The 19,458-nt window shown below is 52.9% G+C and overlaps 1 protein-coding gene and 1 long non-coding RNA gene across 10 annotated transcripts in view; both read left to right on the top strand.

The window, feature by feature from the left end:
* Nucleotides 1-1,065: 1,065 nt before the first annotated feature.
* LOC308056367 lies at nt 1,066-15,600 on the top strand. The gene is made up of 3 exons (XR_013924796.1): nt 1,066-1,398; nt 1,883-1,991; nt 2,069-15,600. It is a non-coding gene; the product is annotated as an uncharacterized lncRNA (long non-coding RNA).
* A 2,104-nt stretch (nt 15,601-17,704) lies between these two features.
* CTIF (cap binding complex dependent translation initiation factor) overlaps nt 17,705-19,458 on the top strand; it is a 141,978-nt gene continuing 140,224 nt past the window's right edge. For 4 of the 9 annotated variants that reach the window (XM_080371582.1, XM_080371586.1, XM_080371581.1 and 1 more), the window contains exon 1: nt 17,707-17,989. The gene's annotated coding sequence lies outside the window, so the exon portion shown is untranslated. Of the gene's footprint in view, nt 17,990-19,314; nt 19,454-19,458 lie in introns of all 9 variants that reach the window. The other 5 variants (XM_080371590.1, XM_080371587.1, XM_080371584.1 and 2 more) reach the window with 4 other exon arrangements.

The raw sequence follows: 19,458 nt of genomic DNA, 5'->3' as shown, positions 1-19,458 counted from the left end.
AGCTGGGAGCATGCCATCCCTCCTTGTTGGCTCCAACACAAAAGGAAAAACTTCATCTTGTGCAAGACCGTGGGCAGGGAGCGATGGGTGACCTGAGAGGCTGTGAGAGCAGATTTCATGCATCTGGTCTGAGAGCAGGACAGCTGCTGAGCCCAGGGGCCTGCGGGCAGCCAGGTAAGGAGGTGGATAACGAAATACAATAAGACAGCCTGTCCTAGATGGTCCCTCACGGCAGCTTGTGGGGTGGCGCTGGCCCTCCCATGGCCGAGATGGCAGGGGTGGAAAGCACAGCACCATGCTTGCCATCCTGCTCCCGGTATGTGGCTGTTCGGGCTCCCTCGGTGCTCTGCGGGGTGGAGGGGATGTGTCGGGTGGGACCTGCAGCATGCAAAGGGCTCACATGCACCTTGGCAGCTGATGGACGTGGTCCTTCCCCACAGACCCACCTGCTGAGCTCCCAGCCCACCACCCTCAGCATCCCTCCTGCTCTCATCCCTTCCCATGGGATGCTCTGTAACACTGCCGGACCCCTCTGCGCCACCGCCTTTGGCCCTGTAGGGGAAGGTTTGGGAGATGCCCTGCCTGGGTTGGGGTGGGAAGGGCCCCCCGTGTGCTCTTATTGCAGTGGGAGCTGTGGGTGTGCGGGCGGGGTCTCAGGCAAAGCCCCCCAGCCCCACATGCCATGTGTGAGGCCTGGCTGTAAGGGGCAGCTGGTGCTGTGGGATGGGGCAGGGGGATGCTGGCAGGGCTGAACCCCAGGGGTGCCGGCAGGGGTGCAGGCAGGGCATGAGGAGGGTGCAGGCAGGGGTGAAATTGCGTGCAGGCAGGGATCACGGGGTGCAGGGAGGGGTGCAGGGGGGGTGCAGACAGGAGTGCAAGTGGGTGCAGGCAGGGGGTGAGGAGGGTGCAGGCAGGGGCGGGGTGTAAGTAGGTGCAGGCAGGGGTGTAAGTGGGTGCAGACAGGGATCAGGGGGTTGCAGGCAGGGGTGCAAGTGGGTGCAGGCAGAGGTGTAAGTGGGTGCAGACAGGGATCAGGGGGTTGCAGGCAGGGGTGCAAGTGGGTGCAGGCAGGGGGTGAGGAGGGTGCAGGCAGGGGTGCAAGTGGGTGCAGGCAAGGGATCAGTTGGGTGCAGGCAGGGGTGCAGGTAGATGCAAGCGGGGATGCAGAGGGGTGCAGGCTGGGGATCAGGTGGTTGCAGGCAGGGGTGCAGGGAGTGCAGGCAGGGATCAGCTGGGTGCAGGCAGAGGCGCTGCCCGCAGTACGCGCGTGCCGCCACGAGGGGGAGCCACAGCGTCAGCGCCCGCCGCTGCCGGGAGGGGCGGGACGGGGCGGGGGGGGCACTGGGACCGGAGCGCTGGGGTGGATGGGAGCACTCGGATAGGGACACCGGGAACTAGGTACCGGTATGGGGGCACTGGGATGTACGGGGGCACTGGGATGGGAGTACCAGGGTGGGTATACTGGGATGGGAATACCGCGATGGGGGTAATGAGTTGGGGGTACCAGGATGGGGGCACTGGAATGGCGGTACTGGGCTGGGGTCACTGGAAAGGGGGCACCACGTTGTGGATACCGGGATGGAGGGGCACCAGGATGTAGGATATCAGGATCAGGGCGGGGGCTACCGGGGTGAGAGCAGTACCGTGATGGGGAGCACTGCGATGGAGCAAGGCACACCGGGGTGCGAGCACACCGGGGTGCAGGCACACCGCGGTGCAGGAACACCGGGATGGGGCAGGCGGGGTTGCAGAGACGCAGGAGTGCCAGGATGTGCAGCATGAGGATGGGGGGAGTGCTGAGCTGCAGGAGCACAGGGATGGGAGAGCACCGGGCTGCAGAAGCACCAGACACAAGCCCATTTCCAACCCGTCTATTACAAAGGCTGCAGACGGAATAACAGCTGCAAGGCACAGAGGTGGGCCCTGTGCGGTCTGGTTTTGAAGACCTGGTGATGACCATGAGGTGCCCAACTGCACATGTGTGCTGCAAGGTACCCAAAGGTTCTGCTCTAGTGGTGGCAAATACCAAATACGCTGATGTAACAGCTGTTTTTCTTGTCTTTCATAGCTCCTGAGGCTCCACATGTGAGGTAGGCCGCTCTCCTGCTCTGCCCACCCATGCTCAGAGCGTGTGCTGTGTCTGCGCTGGCTTTGCCCAGGAAGACCTGGAGGATGAAGGCTGGCCTTGGCCGGGGCATCGTGGTGACACAGCTCTGAGGCAGGATGAGGGGCGCTGGGGCTTGAGGGAGCAGGTACATCTCACCTCGTCTCTGAATGCTGCTTCAACCTGGCCTTTCTGAGCTGGCAAAGAGCAGCCAGGTGGTGACAGCCCCATATGCAGGTGGCAGCAGCAGCTTATGGCCAAGGTGAACCCCATCTCATCGCTATACCCAGCGCTTGAGAACCATTCCTGCTCTAACAGCGGCTTAACAGCTTCCAAGGGCGGATATTACTTATTAACCAACATAGCTGGGATGAAATAGCTTGCTTGTGTGTTCCTCATGGGCCTGCTGTGCTGTAACCCCTTCCAGGAGCCAAAAGAGCTAATTGCTCTTTAAAACTGAGACTTCTCTTTAATCTCAGTGTTCCCCCTGGAAATGCCACTCATCTCCAAGATGCCTGGGCAGAAGAAAAGCTCCAGTTGCCCTGTGTGAAATCTGGGGCTGCCCAGCACCTCTAACCTCTACAGAAGAGTCTCCTGGATTCAAAGCCCAAGGAGAAACTTGTTTTGTCATGCAGGGACCTGAACTCCTATATCAGCTGTTTGGGGAGGTGGTCAGTGCATGCAACAAGAGGCCAGGGGGACGAAGCTTCGGTGCCACGTGTTTGCATGTAGGCAGGTGCTCATGGGGACCTTGAGCAAGATGCAACACTGAGGCCAGAGGCTGCTGGGAGCTGGGAGCTCTCAAGTCCTTTAAGCCCCAAGTCGTTAAATCCAAGATGGATTTAAAATATTTGCCTTGAGTGAAAAGTGTTCAGGCTGGCCTAGAAAGGATCGATGTTTCTTCAGGTTTGCTCCTGGTAGAGCTGGGATGGGTTTCACAGGGTGTGGGGCTGCATTCATGCCCTGCACTTGGGTTTTAGCAGCAGCAAATTTTTCAATCGCTCCATGGATTGTCATCAGCATTGGCCATGGCCCCAAGGTCCACGCAGTGGGACCGTGCTAGCAGAGGCTGTATCTCACCATGCTTTGCTGGTGGCTGTGCCAGCTGCTGCTCTGAGCCGTGTTAGCTCAGCCGTGGCTTGGCTCAGAGTCCTCTCCTGTCATTTCAGCTCCTGTCCTTGACCCTGGTGTAGTGCTCAGCTTTCCACATGGCACAGAAACACAAAAATGCAGCTGATTCTCACTGTGCTGTGTGTCCTTCACGAACCTTCTGCAGTGCTCGGGGGGTGGGGAGAGTGAAGGCACTCACATGAGAGAGTGATGAGCAGGCACAGATGCCAGGTGGGAGGGCTTGGTCTCCATGGGGGAACCAAATGGTGCAGGAGAAGGGATGGGTGTAAAAGACACACATCGTTGGTTCCATGCTGCAAGCGAGGGGCAGGTGGGTTGGAAACACCAAGTTCCCAAGTGCTGGAGATGCAGTAGGGTGAGGTGGGATGCAGTGGGATGGGGTGGGATTGCATGGCATGCAATGCGATGCAAAGAGATTGGATGGGATGAGATGCAATGGGATGGCATGGCATAGGACAGGATGGGGTGCAATGGGATGTGACATGATGAGATGCGATGCGATGGGATGGCATGGGATGATATGCAATGCGATGGGATGGGATGCGATGAGTTGCAATGAGATGGCATGGCATGCAATGGGATGGGATGACATGCAATGATAGACAATGGGATGGGATGCAATGGGATGGGGAAGGCAGCTGCTGTGACCAGCCCCAGCCTGGCAGCCCTCCTGCTGCTGAGCTCCCCAAGCCCCGAGGAGCGCTGGCTGCTGAAGGGGGGCTTGCAAGGAGAAGAGCTGGCCCTGTGCATGGCAAAGCAGTCTGAGTCCTCCCACACTCACTGCCTGAGTGAGTGCAGCTGGTCCCACCCAGAGCAGGTCCAGCCAGTGACTGACGCTTGGGAAAAATGTTCTGGGAGGCTCCTGCAGCTTTGCACTAAAGAAAAACCATGGCTAAGCTATTAGAGCTAGCTCTTCCTTCAGCAGGTTGAGCACATGCCATGCCTCTTAACAGTTTTGGTAGCTTGGCAAGACGCAGACAGATGCAAACCCATAGATTTCATTGTGGCATCAAGATGAAGCAAACAGGAGCACCCCAGTTTCAGGATGATGTTCTAGACTGGGATGGCAATACAGCACCATAACTATAGAAGTGTTGAGTCTTCAATAAAAGATACAGTTTGGCTTAAGTAGCATGCCAAGAACTTTCCTAAACCAAAACTATTTAAGATGGGAGTTGAGTATTTAGCTTAATAGCCATTTGTCTGGTTTGAACCGTATCTGTTGTGACAGCAGAGCTGTTTGCTGCGGAAATTGGTGCAGAAGGCTGGACCTGAGCTGGCTCAGCCCCAGGCCAGGCTTTGAAGCACTCAGGTCTGACGGCAGCGGCTTCCTTGGCAGACAGAGAGAACATGTTCCTGCCTTTAGTAAGGAAGCAATTGGAGAGCTGAAAAAGCAGGAAAGCGTGACACGGCTTTGAATTCAAGACTCAAGAGGGTTGAGCATGACACCTGCTTGTTCTGGGTTCCCAGAGGACGTGATCATTTAAGATCATTCAAAGAAGAGATCATTCAATTCAGTGTAGTGGTTAATGACAACCTCTCTTGGAGGCATTGTTTGCTTGGTGACCTTTTTTCTTATATTTCGCATATGTGTCAAGTATTATCTCATATAGATATATTAATTCTGTGTTAAGTATTGTCTCATATAGATATATTAATTCTGCATTTATTTGCATTTTTAATCCCGTCTTCTGTTCAAGGACAGACTCACGGAGAAGCATGGACTTTTTACTTAAAATAAATGCTTCTTCCCACTCTCTTAACTACTCGGTGTTAAGAACCTGAATATCGAAGCTTGCTTTTTCTATTTTTCCTTTTCCTGGTTTTCTATCCTCCTAACTTGTAGGTAAACAACAACCCTCGGGCTTTGGGCTTGATCTGACTGTAAAGCATTTCAAAATGACTGTGCAATAGTGCTGTTGTTAACACAGCCAGGGGGTCCAGGCATTTGGGATGTGAAAGGATTCAGCTGACTTAGTGTGTCTCAAATCCTAAAGCTTGATGAGGTCAAAGCGGCAGGGAGCTTCGTGGCAGGCAAACAACAGAGGAGGTTCATAGGCATCTAATCATCTCCCAGGTCTCTGCAGGGAGAGGCTCGTTCCTGCCAAAGCAGGAGCTTGCTCGTCCCCACCAACCCCCGCATGGACCTGGGATGCCCAAATGAGAGCTCGGGCACCTCCTAAGGAGGGTGTCTCACCCTGCCCAAGGCTGTGCTGTGCAGGGATGGAGCTGGGACCTACAGCCCTGAGACCTCTTTCCTCCCTCCTTCGCTGCATGCAGAAAGGAAAGGATGAGGTGGGAGGAAAACCAGAGGGGCTGTGATAGATAGTGGGGGAGAGGGAAAGCGCACACCCCCACGTGAACTGAGCGTGACCTTCCAGTGTTTCCTCAGCTTATGGTGTGCCCAGACATCTGTTTTGGGCTTGTATTGTTTGATTTTGGTTTACAAACAAGGTATTTTTGAGCTGGTTCAGCTGCCAGAATGCAGGTATCCAGCTCCACCTGGGATGCTCTAAGATCTCCCCCCACAACAGGTACCGGGGGTCCTGTGTCACCCACGTGCCCATGCAGATGTCTTAGCCTGTCTCAGCCAGCATAAGATACCAGTGTCTGGGCAAATTTCTATATAAAAGGTATATATAAAGCCCTTTCTATTTGTGTTGCTGGTGCCATTTCAGGTAGAAACCAGTATCCCCAGGACTCACACTGGAACACACAAGCACCGTTCTGCAGATGTAGGAATGTGTGGGTATGCGCTAAACCAAACAGTGACTCAGTAAAGGGGGATTCCCCCAGGCTTACTCTGGAGTAGGAGCAAAAGGTTTAAATACAAAACAAACCTTTTTTTTTTTTTTTCCCCTTTCCCAAGAGGAGAGTTCTCTCCCTGTTCTGCCAAATCCAAAAGGATAAATGTGCTGATGTCCACTCCGCATGTCGCCACTGCTGGTGACTTTAACTGGACAGAGAATGGGTATGGGAGTGGTGGGGACAACATCTGCATGGGAAAAAGGCATCAGGCAGGGATGCAGTAGCGCATGTGTTGCTGCAGAGCTGGGGATGCTGGGGGTGAGGGTCTCTAAAGGGTACATCTGATGGTATAAGAGAAATGATCTAACAAATTGTGTGCTTCAGCAGCATTCCTGGAGAAACGTGGCTCCAGGTTAGTTTTTGGAACACGTGGGTGAACGCAGCAGGAATTGTATTTCTACCTGGGTGTCTTCAGGCCAGACAGTGCACGGGGATAACCTGTGTCAGCAAACGCCTCCACCTCGGGAGCAGTAAACGTCCAAGGCTGGAACACGCTGTGTGCGCAGGGGAGCAGGGCCAGCTCCTCCCGGTGTTTGTTCAGGACCTGACTCAGGTTGCTCCGGGGCTTGGCCGCTGCTGGCAAAGGCTCAGCTGTGAGAAAAGGGCTGGGAAGAGGAGGCTACTGGTATATTGGGGTCACACTGACGAGGACCTATTCCCACTGTGGTCGCAGGCATTCCTAGAATTTTTGCTCTGTGTGACCAGCTGTTGCATGAAACCTATAAAAAGCCAACAAAATATCGGCTGCTCCGGTCGGTGGTTCAGAGGCAGAAATCCAGCTCTGTTTGACTATGCTTTATGTAAACTTTGCTGCCACGTTTCACCCGCCACGAGCTGCACCCGGAGCCCAGGGCGGTGGTTTGGGCTGATGCCTGGTTTGTCCGCGCTGGTGTTCAGAGCTGGAGCTGCTGTTGGATGTGGGGTGGGATGTGGTGCAGCTGGGGCAGGAGAGGCAGCCAGTTCCCTGTTCTTGTCTCAAACAGGTGGTAACGTTAAGAGGAGGGAAGGGGATGGGGAAAGTTGGGGCTGTGGGTCTGGAGCACATGTGCTTGAGGTGGAGTTAGTTAAGTATTCCAGCAGGACCAAGGAGGAGCTCATCAGTCTGGTCCTTGGTGGAGGTATTGTGCCCCCAGAGACACAAAGGACCTTTGCTGCTCTAAGACATCCTATAATCCCCATATATTACAACGAATTACAAATTCCCGTATATTATGTGGAATTTCCACATATTAAGGTGAAGCATCTACTCCCATTATTAGGGGGAAGAATATATTCATGTATTTTTTTGTGGATGTGACTATCAACACCTCTGCCAAATCCTTTGACCCCACAGGAGTCAGGCAGCAGAAGGCAAAGGCATGCACAAACAATAATTTAATGCTGAAAATGGGAAAAAGAAACCTCCCTAAATATGTTGGAAACATCTTAGCTCACTTGGGGTCATCAGATATCTGATCTTGAGCCTTGCAGCACTGTGAGGGATGTTGGTACTCCCAGTGCCTACGATCTGGTTGATGGATATATCCTTTGCAAAAAGCCCATTTAATTCCTGCAAACTCAAATCTATTAAACACCAAAAATCTTGTGTCTCCAGACAGAGCTGTTTCCCTTCAGCGTTTTCTCCCCAGCGCGTTCACGGGGTGGTCACAGCCCCATCACAGCCAGGGATGCTGCAGGGTTTGACACTTCCCTTTGCATCTGAGCGCACACCCAAAGAATTTATCCGGGATTTTGGCAATGTCTGCATGCGGATATTTGCCAAGGTGAGCAGGAACAGACCTGCTGAGCCAAGGCCAGGAGGGACGGTCTCCTCAGATGCCCTCTCTTACAAGGACCGCACCCAGTAATCCCTGTACAATGTCCCCTGTTTTGTTTAAACCCTAGCATGCTATTTTAGAAGCCTCTATTAAATACACAAAAATAAAAGAAACAACTTTGATTAAAGACTCCAGCTGATGAGGAATCCACCGCAGCCCCAGGTCCCACACCCTTAATTACCTTTGCTGTTAAATGCCTGCAACTAAATTTGTCCGTCTTTCATGACCTGCCATGCATCCCTGTATTTTTTGATAATTTCTTGCCAATTAGCATCGGCATGTCCTGGAGAGTGAATAGAAGGTTTATATTCAGGGCTGCCTTTGTAGTGAAGGTCAGTCTGTTCTGAAGTCCAATCCCTCCTAGGAGAATACATTCCTTGGGAGAGGTATCCAGGCTTTTTTTTCTTTAAAACCAGAGAAAATAATTTCCCATCACCTTGTTCTCCCATGACTTGTAGCATGACTCTGGCAAGATTTGGTGCCTTTCCATACAACTGGATAAAACCCAAAAATGGATCAAACGTATGATTAAGAAAGGATTTTACCTGTACAATTGCCAAGTGCTCGGAACTTGGTCAGGAGAGGAGTTGAACTAGGGGATCATCTGCAGGTCTCTTCCAACCAAACTGTTCTGGAACCCAAAATCTCATGGTTTTCCAGAAGATGCTGAGGAACTCGAGGTGTTTGTCTTTGCAATACTCCTCCGCTTCTCCGAGTGACTAGAAGTGCCTTGCAGACATCATGGACTTCTAGTCGGTAAGGTTTTTCTCAGCTCCAAGACCTGAAAGATGCTAATGGAGGTTTGAGTCTACTATTGCCATAACCGTGTGAATGAAGCCCAGCTGGGGATCATGGATTTATTATACAGAAATTAAACATTATCTGCTGGAAATTATATTATCCAGAATCCAAAAGTAGGTCTTTCATGATTACTTTCCTTTCAAGAACGCAGTTTCTCTCTGTGGAGTGCGCTTAATTGTGTTGCTTGCCCTTTTTAATTAGGATAATTTAGAAATTAAGTTAGATTAAACATTTTATTTCAGCGGTAGAAGAAGAGGGGACACTGCAATAACTGCTGGCTGAAGGGCTGTGCCTGGTCGTTCTGGAACTGGCTCCAAAGCCCTGCTAATATTTATTCACAGGAGCAAAGCTAAGGAGATATGAACCCAGCATCTTCCCAGATTTTACCGGCGCTTCTGGAGCAAAGGAAATTTCCTCGCTCAATGCAGGGAGGAAATATAGGAAAACATCTCCTTGTGTCCCATCCCTGGGGAAAACAGTTGAGTCCTGGTACACAGGAAAGTCAAGGTGCCATGGGACCACCCCTGCCTGGGGGTCCCCAGCTGGGTTAAAGCACCATCATGCTATAATGACACATTAGAAAAATGAGTTTATTTTAGAACCAAAGCTCTCAAAAACCTTGCCTCTTTTTTATAACATTTGGGTGATTTTTTCAGGAAAAAGCATGGGCAATTTGAGAGCCTGTAGCTAACGGTTGCAGCGTCCAGTGCCCCCGCCTGTCCCGCCACAAGGGATTTTCTGGAGAAACACGTCCCTTCGCATCAAGTAGGAGCTGGCTTCCTGTCCAAGCTGGGAAACCCAGTAAAATGTTTAGCAGCCCTGTGAGTCCAAACATCCTAGGGACAGCTGTGGGTATGATTTGATTTGCAGCTCTCGTGGCAGTGGTCCTTCAGCTGCCTTTTTCTTACCAGAAACCTAGGAAACAGGCGATGCAGAGGTGCTGGTGGTGAAGGGAGAGGCAGGAGAGGGGAGAAGGGATGTGTGCATCCTCCTTGGGCATGCATTTCAAGGGTGAGAAAGCCTTGAGCTTGACGGATTTGCCATTAGGAATCCAGAGCTCACCTGTTGTCCTTGGCTGATGGGAGGAGAGAGATGAAGAGGAGGCAGCAGGAGATGAAAGCTCCTGGTGATCCTCACGTTCTTGGGAAGTCCCAGCCCAGCATCCTGGAAGCCATGCTCCAGGCACAGAGCTCCTCCTGTCTCCTCTGGTCAGCGCAGTGGGATGGTTCGAGGAGATCTGGGTAAAACACCCTGCTTGAGCTGAAGCACATACTCAGCACGAAGCTCTATTGTCATTATGGACCACTGAGGCTCTGGGGCAAAAGCTCCGCAGCACCCTGGAGGTGCAGGGAGCCCCAGGTACTGCTTATTAGAGGCTGTTGTAAATGCCTCAGTTTCCCTTCTAGGTGTCAGTCCTGGCATGGGGGTCAAATGAGACTTTTGGGGGAAGAGCTAGGAAAAGGAAAGATGACAGCTAAGATACCTCTGGTGAGAGCAGTGAAGGATGCTAAGGGGTGGGAGGAGGCTGTTAGTTGGGAAGTGTTGTTCTGCCTGGAAAACAGGTTAGCATGTGCTGGGCAGCTTGATGGCAGAGCGATGCTGATCCACCGGAGGAAGGGGTGGGTGGCCAGCAGCACCCAGGGGTGACGGGGAGGCGGGAGGCTCCCCCAGCCCCTCTGGTCCCTTCAGTGCCCTGAGCTGCAGGGGTACACTCCAGCTCATGGGGGTAAAGGTGTCAGTCAGACCCAGGTGAAAAGATCTTTGGTTATTTCTGTCATTTCAGATTTCATGTGCTGTGTATTTTGGGGAAAGTAAGTTACTCTGGAAGGCTCTGGAACACCTAAATTTTTAACCACTGCCTATCTTAGAGGGGATAACTAACATCTTCTGGGCGGGTCAGTTGGTACCTTCATGTCGTTGGTAATTCGGCAGCTGCAAATTTCCATCTCATGTATATGGTGTCCTGTGTGTATATATATGATACCTATAGCATGTATATATCTCTGTCTCAGCATGGTTAATATAAATCTGCCCTGCTCTGATTCCTGAGGGCCACAGCCTGATAGCTGCCGTACGCCCAGTGCGTTTCTGGGTTGATACTGTTATGTCTTTTTTTCCTCTATCAAAGCAGGAGCACATCAAGCCCTTTTCTTCTGACAGCTTTTGCAGCGAGCAGGGAATGAAAACATTTCCCTTTCCTCCCCAGTCGCCTTACTGGGAAGGCAAAGGAGTCTAAACTGGGATGCCAGCCCTCGGCAGCTGCTGGGGAAGGGAGGGGAGGACATCAGCTAGGTGTATTTTTACCAAAGCAATGTGATAAGAAGCAAAGCCCAAGTGAAGATAAGCGTGTTTATTTTATTAGCGGACCAAGGATAAATCCTGGGCTCTTGTTGCTGCTCAGCCTGACCTGCCGGCATGTGGAAACCACAAGCTGCCTTGTTCGGAGCAGGGTTTGATGATGTGGTTAAGGACTATCATTTCATAGTGCGGAAATACCCCGTGGGACAAAGAGGATGAAAGGCGCAGGTGCTCTGAGACATCACATCTCCTTGGCAGGCGTAGGGGTGTAAGTCCTTCCTCTTGGAGGAACGGAGTCTGAGTGACCCTGATGGTTGCTCCGTCGCACATAATATATAAACTGTACTTATCTGACATGTTCTCCAAGATCACACATGCTTGATGGGTGCTGGAGAGCTGTTTGCTGCCAACCCTCCTTCCTGTTTGCCGTGGCTTTGCTGGTAGGTGGAGATAAGAGAGGATTTCTGGGGAAAGAGAGTATCTCCATACCAGCAGGTGAGTCAGGGGCAGGAAAGGCATCATTAGAAGATGGATGGGAGATAACAGAGGGTGCAGGAAGGTGACTGCAGAGGATGTGGGCTCCCAGGAACAGGAGAAGCAAGAAGCAGGGCTGCTGGTGTGAGTAGGCGTGGGGTGAAAACCTCTGTGGTGGGCTCTGTGCTCTTCCTCACCTGATCCTGGAGTAACCTAAGGTCAGGCAAAGAAGCTGCCACCACCCTGAAGGAGGTGAGGCACAAGACTGTAGCACCCTGAGACACTTCTCATTTTCCCAACGAGGATGATTTTTTCCCAAGACTGTCCTGAGGACCAGAGACCGATGTTCAAAGAGTCCTTCTCATCCTCATTAACCCTGGGCTGCTGGCAGCTCTGCAAATGCTGGTGGTGATTTACACCTGGTGAAAGCTGACTCACAGAGTACGTTACCCACAGCGTAAGTAGAGCCATACCCATTTTGGAGGTGGAAAACTGAAGCCGAGAACTAAAGGCTTTCATCTGCGATCACCAGTGGCAGAGCCCAGGTCACCCAAACACAAGCCCGCTGAGTCATGCCACCTTCTGCCCCTCTCCATCCAAGCATTGGGCTACCAGCCCCACAGTGGTACCTGCCCTGGCTCTGGTAGGGCCAGCTCTTCTGGTGCAGCCACCACAGCTCAGGCTGGTGCCCAGCCTGCTGTCTTCACCCTTGTTTCTAATGCAAAGTGCACCCAGGACTGGAGTGCTAGCTCACCAGCTTGCCTAGAGCATGGCTTTCCTCCTGAGCCTCTTAGTTTTAGTCGTCGTCTTGCTACTACTTCATTCCAGGCAGTCTTTTGGGGCTACAGCTTGCTTAAAAGTCAATGGCGTCAATAAAATTGCCTGTACAGAACTTAATACCAAGTAATGAAACGGCCAAGTCATAGAATCACAGAATCACGGAACGGTTTGGGTGGGAAGGGACCCTCAAAGTCCCTGCAGCGCAGCCCCCTGCCATGGGCAGGGACACCTTCAGCTGGATCAGGTTGCTCAGAGCCCGTCCAGCCTGGCCTTGGATGTTCCCAGGGATGGGCCATCGGGCACCTCTCTGGGCCGCCTGTGCCAGTGCCTCACCACCCTCAGCGTAAAACATTTCTTCCCTCCATCTAGTCTGAATCTCCCCTCTTTGAGTCTCAAACCATCCCCCTTGTCCTGTCGCGACAGGCCCCGCTAAAAACTCTGTCCTCATCTTTCTCCTAAGCCCCCTCTAAGTGCTGGAAGGCTGCAGTAAGGTCTCCCTGGTGAGTCAGACTGGAAGAGTTCTCCTTGCTGTCATTCTCCATCTATCATCCTGGATTTTCCACACCCCTCACCCCTATGCCAGTGAAACTCCCCTGCTTCTTCTCCCACCCCACTGATTAGCAATTCCCTCCCGCTGCACCCCTCTAAGCAGTGTTGCAATCCTCTGATGCAATTAATATCCACAATAAGGGATTATGGAAAAAATCTCGCTTGCATCTAGAGGAAGAGAGAGATATTTCTGGGATGCTGGGGTGTTTGCTGGCTGGCTGTGCCTCTGCAAAATGTGCTTGTCAGTGGTTAATGTGAATTTGTTCTCCAGCAAACCCGGAGTTATTGATGTCCCTGTCAGAGATGCTTTCTGTCACCCTATCTGACAGGATCTGCCTGGTGAGGAGGGACATCCTTCATCACCCATCTCAAGTCCTTGCGATGCCTCTGCCAGCTCTTGCCTCGGCATCCTTGACAGCTTGACCTTTGCAAATGCCCAGGGGTTTCCTTGGAGCTGGAAGAGCGCTAATCCTTTAAATTGGTAATTTGTTCTTACCTGGGTAATCGTGCTTTGCATTTCTAAAGCCTCTTTTATCCGAAGATGTAGCTGTGAATTAAACCAGAGGAGGAAAGTAACGAATTATGTCCAGGTAGCCTCATTATTCGGCTGAGTTATGGGAAATATGGGAAATTAGGGATATTATTTTAAGCGATGTGGGAGGCCAAGGAGAAAATCCAATTGTCCTGAGTTGCATCTTCTCATCCATAGTACAGAAAGCGCTGTCAGAGCTGGGTTCCAACCACCCGCAGCGAAGCAGCCTTCCTAAACCCAGCTCTCCAGGAGCCCAGACCCATCCGCCCGAGACTCCGCCAAGTGCCAGGGAATTGAGCCTTGACTTGCAAACAGCCCTGGCACCGGTCGCTGTGCTGGATACAAACACCCTTCTAAAAATAACTGAGAAGTGGGGGAAGGAGCCTGTCCCCAGGTCTGGCATTTCACATCCAGCTTCTCCCCTTGCCATAGCTTCACCCGCAGGTACCCTGTTCTGCAATTTGATTTATATATATGTATATGTATATATATATATATGTATATAAAGAGAGAGAGTCTTGACAGCTTTGTGCTGTCTCTTTTGCCACGAACGTCCTGGCTGGCCACATGCATGTCCCATCACCCCAGTTTCTCTCCACCTTTGCCGCCAGGCTATCCCACCCCATAAGCTTCGGGTAGAGGAGGAACTGCTGGAGCCCCCCCCATGGACAGCCGGCTGGGTGCTCGGGAAGGAGCACAGAGCTGCTTGCTTGGGCTCTGACGGGATGGGAATAAAGACCTTGTCTGTCTCCAGCCCTTGCTTTTACAGTAGATCCATTCTTTGGGTTTTTAAAGGAGGGCTATTTGCTTTCAACTCCACGACAGCCCAGCCAGAATAATGATCTCTCTGACTGTGGCAGGAAGATTGTTGACCCAACTATTTTAAGGGATTCTTTTCCGGCAGGAGTATCTGATGGAGCATATAAACACTTGATGGCCACTGTGGCATTTCGCAGGCCACTTCTTAGGAACCTGCTGAGGGTATCACTGTGTCTCCTGCCTGGGAGACATCCCCATCATCCCACCTGTGTCAGAAGTACTTAAGGAAGAAGAAAGGAATTCTCTTCTTTAGTTGATTTTTTTCAGTACCTATCTGTATGTATAACTGAGCTTTCCACACAGGGGATGTATAATTTGAGCAGAATGCAGCGTGTTGATTTTTGCCTTCAGCTACGCTCTGCGAAGCCAAGATTTGCTCCAAGCTAGCAAGGGAACACTGAGCTACCAGCACACCACAGCTACGAGCAAGGTGCTTCGTAAATATTCTATATTTCTCCTCCGAAACAGCAGGTTCCCATCACTGCTAAGCCATTTTAGAGGGTTTTGCCAGGGTGAGGGCAGAGTTTGGCATGGCATCTTTTGGGTTGCAGTTTGTGCTCTGCAATATCTTCGTGTCCTCAGCTGCTCTTTCCGTCTCTTGCTATTTTCCTGGGACAAAAACCTTGAGGCTGGAGCATTTCCCACTGGCAGAGATCTACGAGTTCCCACTGCATTCAGAGAGAGCTTAGGGAAGGCTCTTACCATCTTCCCAGAGATGCTCAGTGTTTTTCTGGGAGCAGCCCTGGGAGGATGCTGAGGCAGGATGCAGGCTTGCCCACACGGATCCCAGCATCTTGTGGACTCCGTGCTTGGCGGCAGCAGGATCCAGACAGCCTGCCTCGATTCCCTCTGCTAAGGTGACGGAGGAACTCCCCTGACGCCTCACTGCCTCCCTAAATACACGTTTTTAATAAAGAGCCAATTTAATTTCCCAAGCATTGAGTCATCTTGTGTTATTACCTGGCGTATGGTACCCAGAGCAGCAGTCACAGCATCTCTTCCTCGAAGGAAGGATGTTTCCATTCCCTCCTCCATCCCATCCTCGGCTTTTCACAACTCCCCTCTTTTTCTTATTTTTTTTTCCTTTCAGCAGAAACCCTCTCCTTTCCCAGTTTCCCTCCTTTCTGAGCTACAATGGGATTCAGCTGGAAGCAAGGATAAAAGGAGGAGGCTGAGCCACTCAGCGTGCACATCGGCAGGGCTCAGGCACCGGAGGGGAGCAGGATGGCACCCAACGTGGGGATGGGACCAGCAGCTCTGCTTTGCTCTTTGGACCCAGAGCCACGCCAGCTCCTGGAGAAAAATCCCCGGCTGCCATAAAGCTGCACGGTTTTCCTGCTGGGAGGCATTAATAACGAACGCTAGAGCGGTATGGCAATGGAGGTCCAAACCCAGGTGAGGGTGGGAGTGCTGGGGTCAGGTGGCACGTTTTCCTGCATCCCAGGGTGATGCTGCCCAGTGCCCATCCCACGTGCCACGTTCCCTGGGCTCACGTGCCACGTTCCCTGGGCTCACCGTTAGTCACCCTGCTGTCATCCCTGTCCAAAATTCCCCCCACACCTACTAGAGGAATGAATCCAGCTCCCTCCTACGCTCCTGCAGACACCGTGCACTGCAGGATGGGTCATTCCCCCCCCTCCAAAAAAAAAAATATCTCTGTATTTGTAAAAATTTATTTCAAATTTTTTAAATTTATTTATTTTTTTATTTTCATCTCTGGATTTCAACAACACGCTGTAAGTTGTGTGCCCTGATCCAGCGCCCATCTGGGCTCCTGAACCAGCCCCCAGCTCTGCCACCCTCCTGCTTCCAGCAGGGCCGGTGTCGTTTTGGGGTGTCACCAGGACAAGGATGCCCTGAGCAGGCTGGGGCAGGAGCGGGATGCACGGAGTGGTCCCAGCACGCAGACCTGATGTCCCCACCCCAGAGCAGGACTCATGCCAGGGCGATTTGCTACAAATAACTAGTTAAGGTGAGTTGTTACGTGGTTGGAGTTAACAATCCCCATGCCCTGGCATTTCAAAAAAATAATCATGGATGCAAGAGTGGATCCGTGGGTTGTTTTTTTCCCCAGCACACCTCCCATCCAGCAGGAGCATCCCTGGGGAATGCTGGTCCTGGGGAGCTGATGTTGCCTGCCCCGGCAGGCTCTGTGTGGCGGCTCAGCATCCCCGGAGCGATGCTATCGGCGCTCAGGTTAATAATTAAACCCTGGGATGATCATAGAGAAAAATATGAAAAAAAAAAACAACCCACGCCGTTCCTCCTTGCTTAAAATACGCCATAATAATAATAATAATAATAATAATAATAATAATAAAAATAATAAAAATAATCTGGATCTAAATTAACAATGTGCTCTGCCAGCTGTAGCCACCCTCCGGTGAATATGAGGTTGTCATGGCAACCTGCCCAGCAAACGATGCGGGCAAAAATAAAGCGAAGCGGGGGGGGGGATCCCCGGGCCCGATGGCGCCGGCCAAGTGGGCGGTTTCCCCGAGTTCCGCCGCGGCTGCGTGTGGGGGCTGCGCCCGCAGCGATGGGGTCACCCCCGGTGTCACCCCCCGGTGTCACCCCCCGGTGTCACCCCCCGGTGTCACTCCCCGGTGTCGTCACCCCCGGTGTAACCGGGGGGCGGGGGGTCAAAGCCCTTGTAGGGACGTTCCCGTGGGGCTTCCAGTGGGTCGGGGGGGCCACGAGTGCCCGGCCGGGGGTCCCAGAGGGTGGTGGCCTTTGGGGGGGGCCGTGCTGCTCGGCTCAGAGCTCTGTGTATTCATGCGGCCACGCCTGGCTTATGTGGAAACGTCTGTTTTATATATATATATATTTATATACACATAGATTTATTTTTCTATGTTCATGTTGTTTTATATTTATATATTTATATATGTGATGTACCTTTGTACAGGATGTATTTTTATATATAATGTATATTTATATATTTTAATATGGTATATTATGTATATCGTATGATATATTTTATGTAAGATATATATTGGTAATTTTATATATGTATACATATGGATTTTTAAATATATAGATCAGTGTTTTTATACATACACGGTTTCATATATATGGATTTATATATTTTTAATATACTTTTACATATGGGGTTTCATATATGGATTTACATACATAGGGGTTTATAAGTATATGTTTTTAATATATATTTAGATTTATATATACACAGTTTTATATATTTGTATGCATATGTGGATTTATGTATATGGCTTTTTATATATAGATAGATGTTTTATATACGGATTTTTATATACTTTATATAAATTTGTGTTATTATAGATGGATGTATATGTATTTTAATGCATATTTGTATGTATTTAGACGGATTTGTATGTATTTTAATGCATATTTATATGTATATAGATGGATTTGTATGTATTTTTAATACATATCGCTATGTGTGTCGATGATGTATATATAAATACGGGGTTTATAGATGCATCTGTGGCTTTCTGTCCATGGGTTTGCACACACACGCGGGTTTTCCCCGTGCACCGGTGCAGCGTTTCCCTGCCGCGGGTACCCCGGCCCACCCCCCCGCCCGTGTCCCCCCCGGGCCCGGGGCGCTGCCGGGGGGCGCGGGGGGCGGCGCCGGGCGGGGTGAGCGGGGCCCCGGCCGCAGCAGGGCCCGGCCCGGCGGGGCGGAGCGCAGCGCAGCGCAGCGCACGAACTACATCTCCCGGCAGGGCCGGCGGCAGCGCCGGGCGGGCGCGTCACTCCGTGGCCGCGGCGGCCCGTCCCTCCGCCGGAGCCGGGTGTCGCCTGGCGGGCGGGCGGTGCCCTCGTCCCCCGCCTCGGCCCGCACCCCGCGCGGCGCCCATGAGCCTCCCGCCGGGCGCCTGACACCGCCGCACGGTAAGGCCGGGCCGGGGGCCGTGACACAGCAGCCGGGGGGGGGGGAGCACGTCCCGCCTTTTGTCTGCTCGGCGATAACAGCGAATGTCGCCGTGTCCCCCCGGCCCGGGGGTGCGGGCGGGCCGCGGGGCTCGGGCGCCGTCCGGCGGCTGAGACCAGGGCCGGGGGCTCGGCCTCGGGGCCGCGGTCGGGCACGGCGCTGGGTGAGCGGCCTCGTCCCCCTGGCTCCGCGGGTTTATTTATTTGTCTCCGTTTGTCGCCCCTTCCCCGCGGCTGGCCGCCCCGCCCGCGCCGTGCCCCGCTCCTCAGGCCGCGGGGCCGGGCTCTGGAACCTTCCCGGCGGGCTCGGGGCCCTGGGGGGGCAGGTCCCCCCGCTGCCCCCGCTCCCCGCTGGGCCCCTCCGGGCCGAGGGGGACACACCCATCGGCTGCGAGCCCCCGGCCGGTCCCTGTCGCCGGTCCCTATCGCGATGCGCGCCGCTCACCCTTACCCCCGCCGCGGCGGCGGCGGCAGGCACGAAGGTACCACCCGGCGTCACCCCGAGCATCGCGGCGGCGGGGGACACCCGCCCCCCGGATGGGGTGTCCCCGCGGTGCGCCCCGGAGGTGGGGGCATCGCCCACCCCTCGCTCGGTGCCGGAGCGCGGCGGCGGGTCCGGGAGGGCTCGGTCCCCGTGCGAGGCCACGGCCGTCCTTTTCCTGCAGAGTCACTGCGGCCGCACGTGGGCTCGGGGACGGGGGGTGACGGTGGGGGACAACAGATGTCAGTGGCGGGGGAGCAGCCGGCAGTCCCGGGGCGGTTTTTGCCGTGGCTGCCCCCAGCAGTGGCGGGCGGCTGGAGCCACGGTTGCTGTGCAGTGCCTCAAAACTCAGACCCTGGAGTTGTTTTTCCATAAAGTGAGACTGAGACTCGTCTCCCGGGGCTGTTCCCTCTGTTGGGCTCCTCTGGAAGGGGTGAGACCCCCACCAGTAAGACCCCACACTGGATGAGGCGGCAATCCCATTCCATTGGAACTGGGCAGGTGCTGTTGCCCAGCGTGGGGAGGAGGGCTGGAGTGCCCCAGGCCCCTCTGGAGACCCGGTGGCTCCTCTGAAATCTTTTCCATGTGTCTCGCTGCCACTTCACTCCCGCTCCAGTAATCCGTGCTCCTCTTCCTCCACCACTGGCAGGTGCAGGATGAAGCTTGGAGTCATAGACTCATTAACAAAAATGAAGGAGTTGGGGGGGAAGCAGAAGATACGCTGAGCTTCCAGGTTGTTTCTCTCAACTCAAAGATACCAAAATAAGACCAAGTGATTTAATGGACCCTCCTCTCCAAAATCTAGGAAGGCTTTTCAGTGGTGGACCATTCTCTGAGCATCCAGGTGCTGTCAGGGGGAAGCCACACAGGACAGAGAGGGAAGCCTCCTGCTCAGCTTATGGTTTACGTGACCCTGACAAGCAAATATTCACACTTTATCTCCAGTAAG

Source organism: Falco punctatus, assembly GCF_963210335.1.
Source record: "Falco punctatus genome assembly, chromosome: Z".
Classification (NCBI taxonomy): domain Eukaryota; kingdom Metazoa; phylum Chordata; class Aves; order Falconiformes; family Falconidae; genus Falco; species Falco punctatus.
This window is presented reverse-complemented; position numbering and strand designations above follow the sequence as displayed.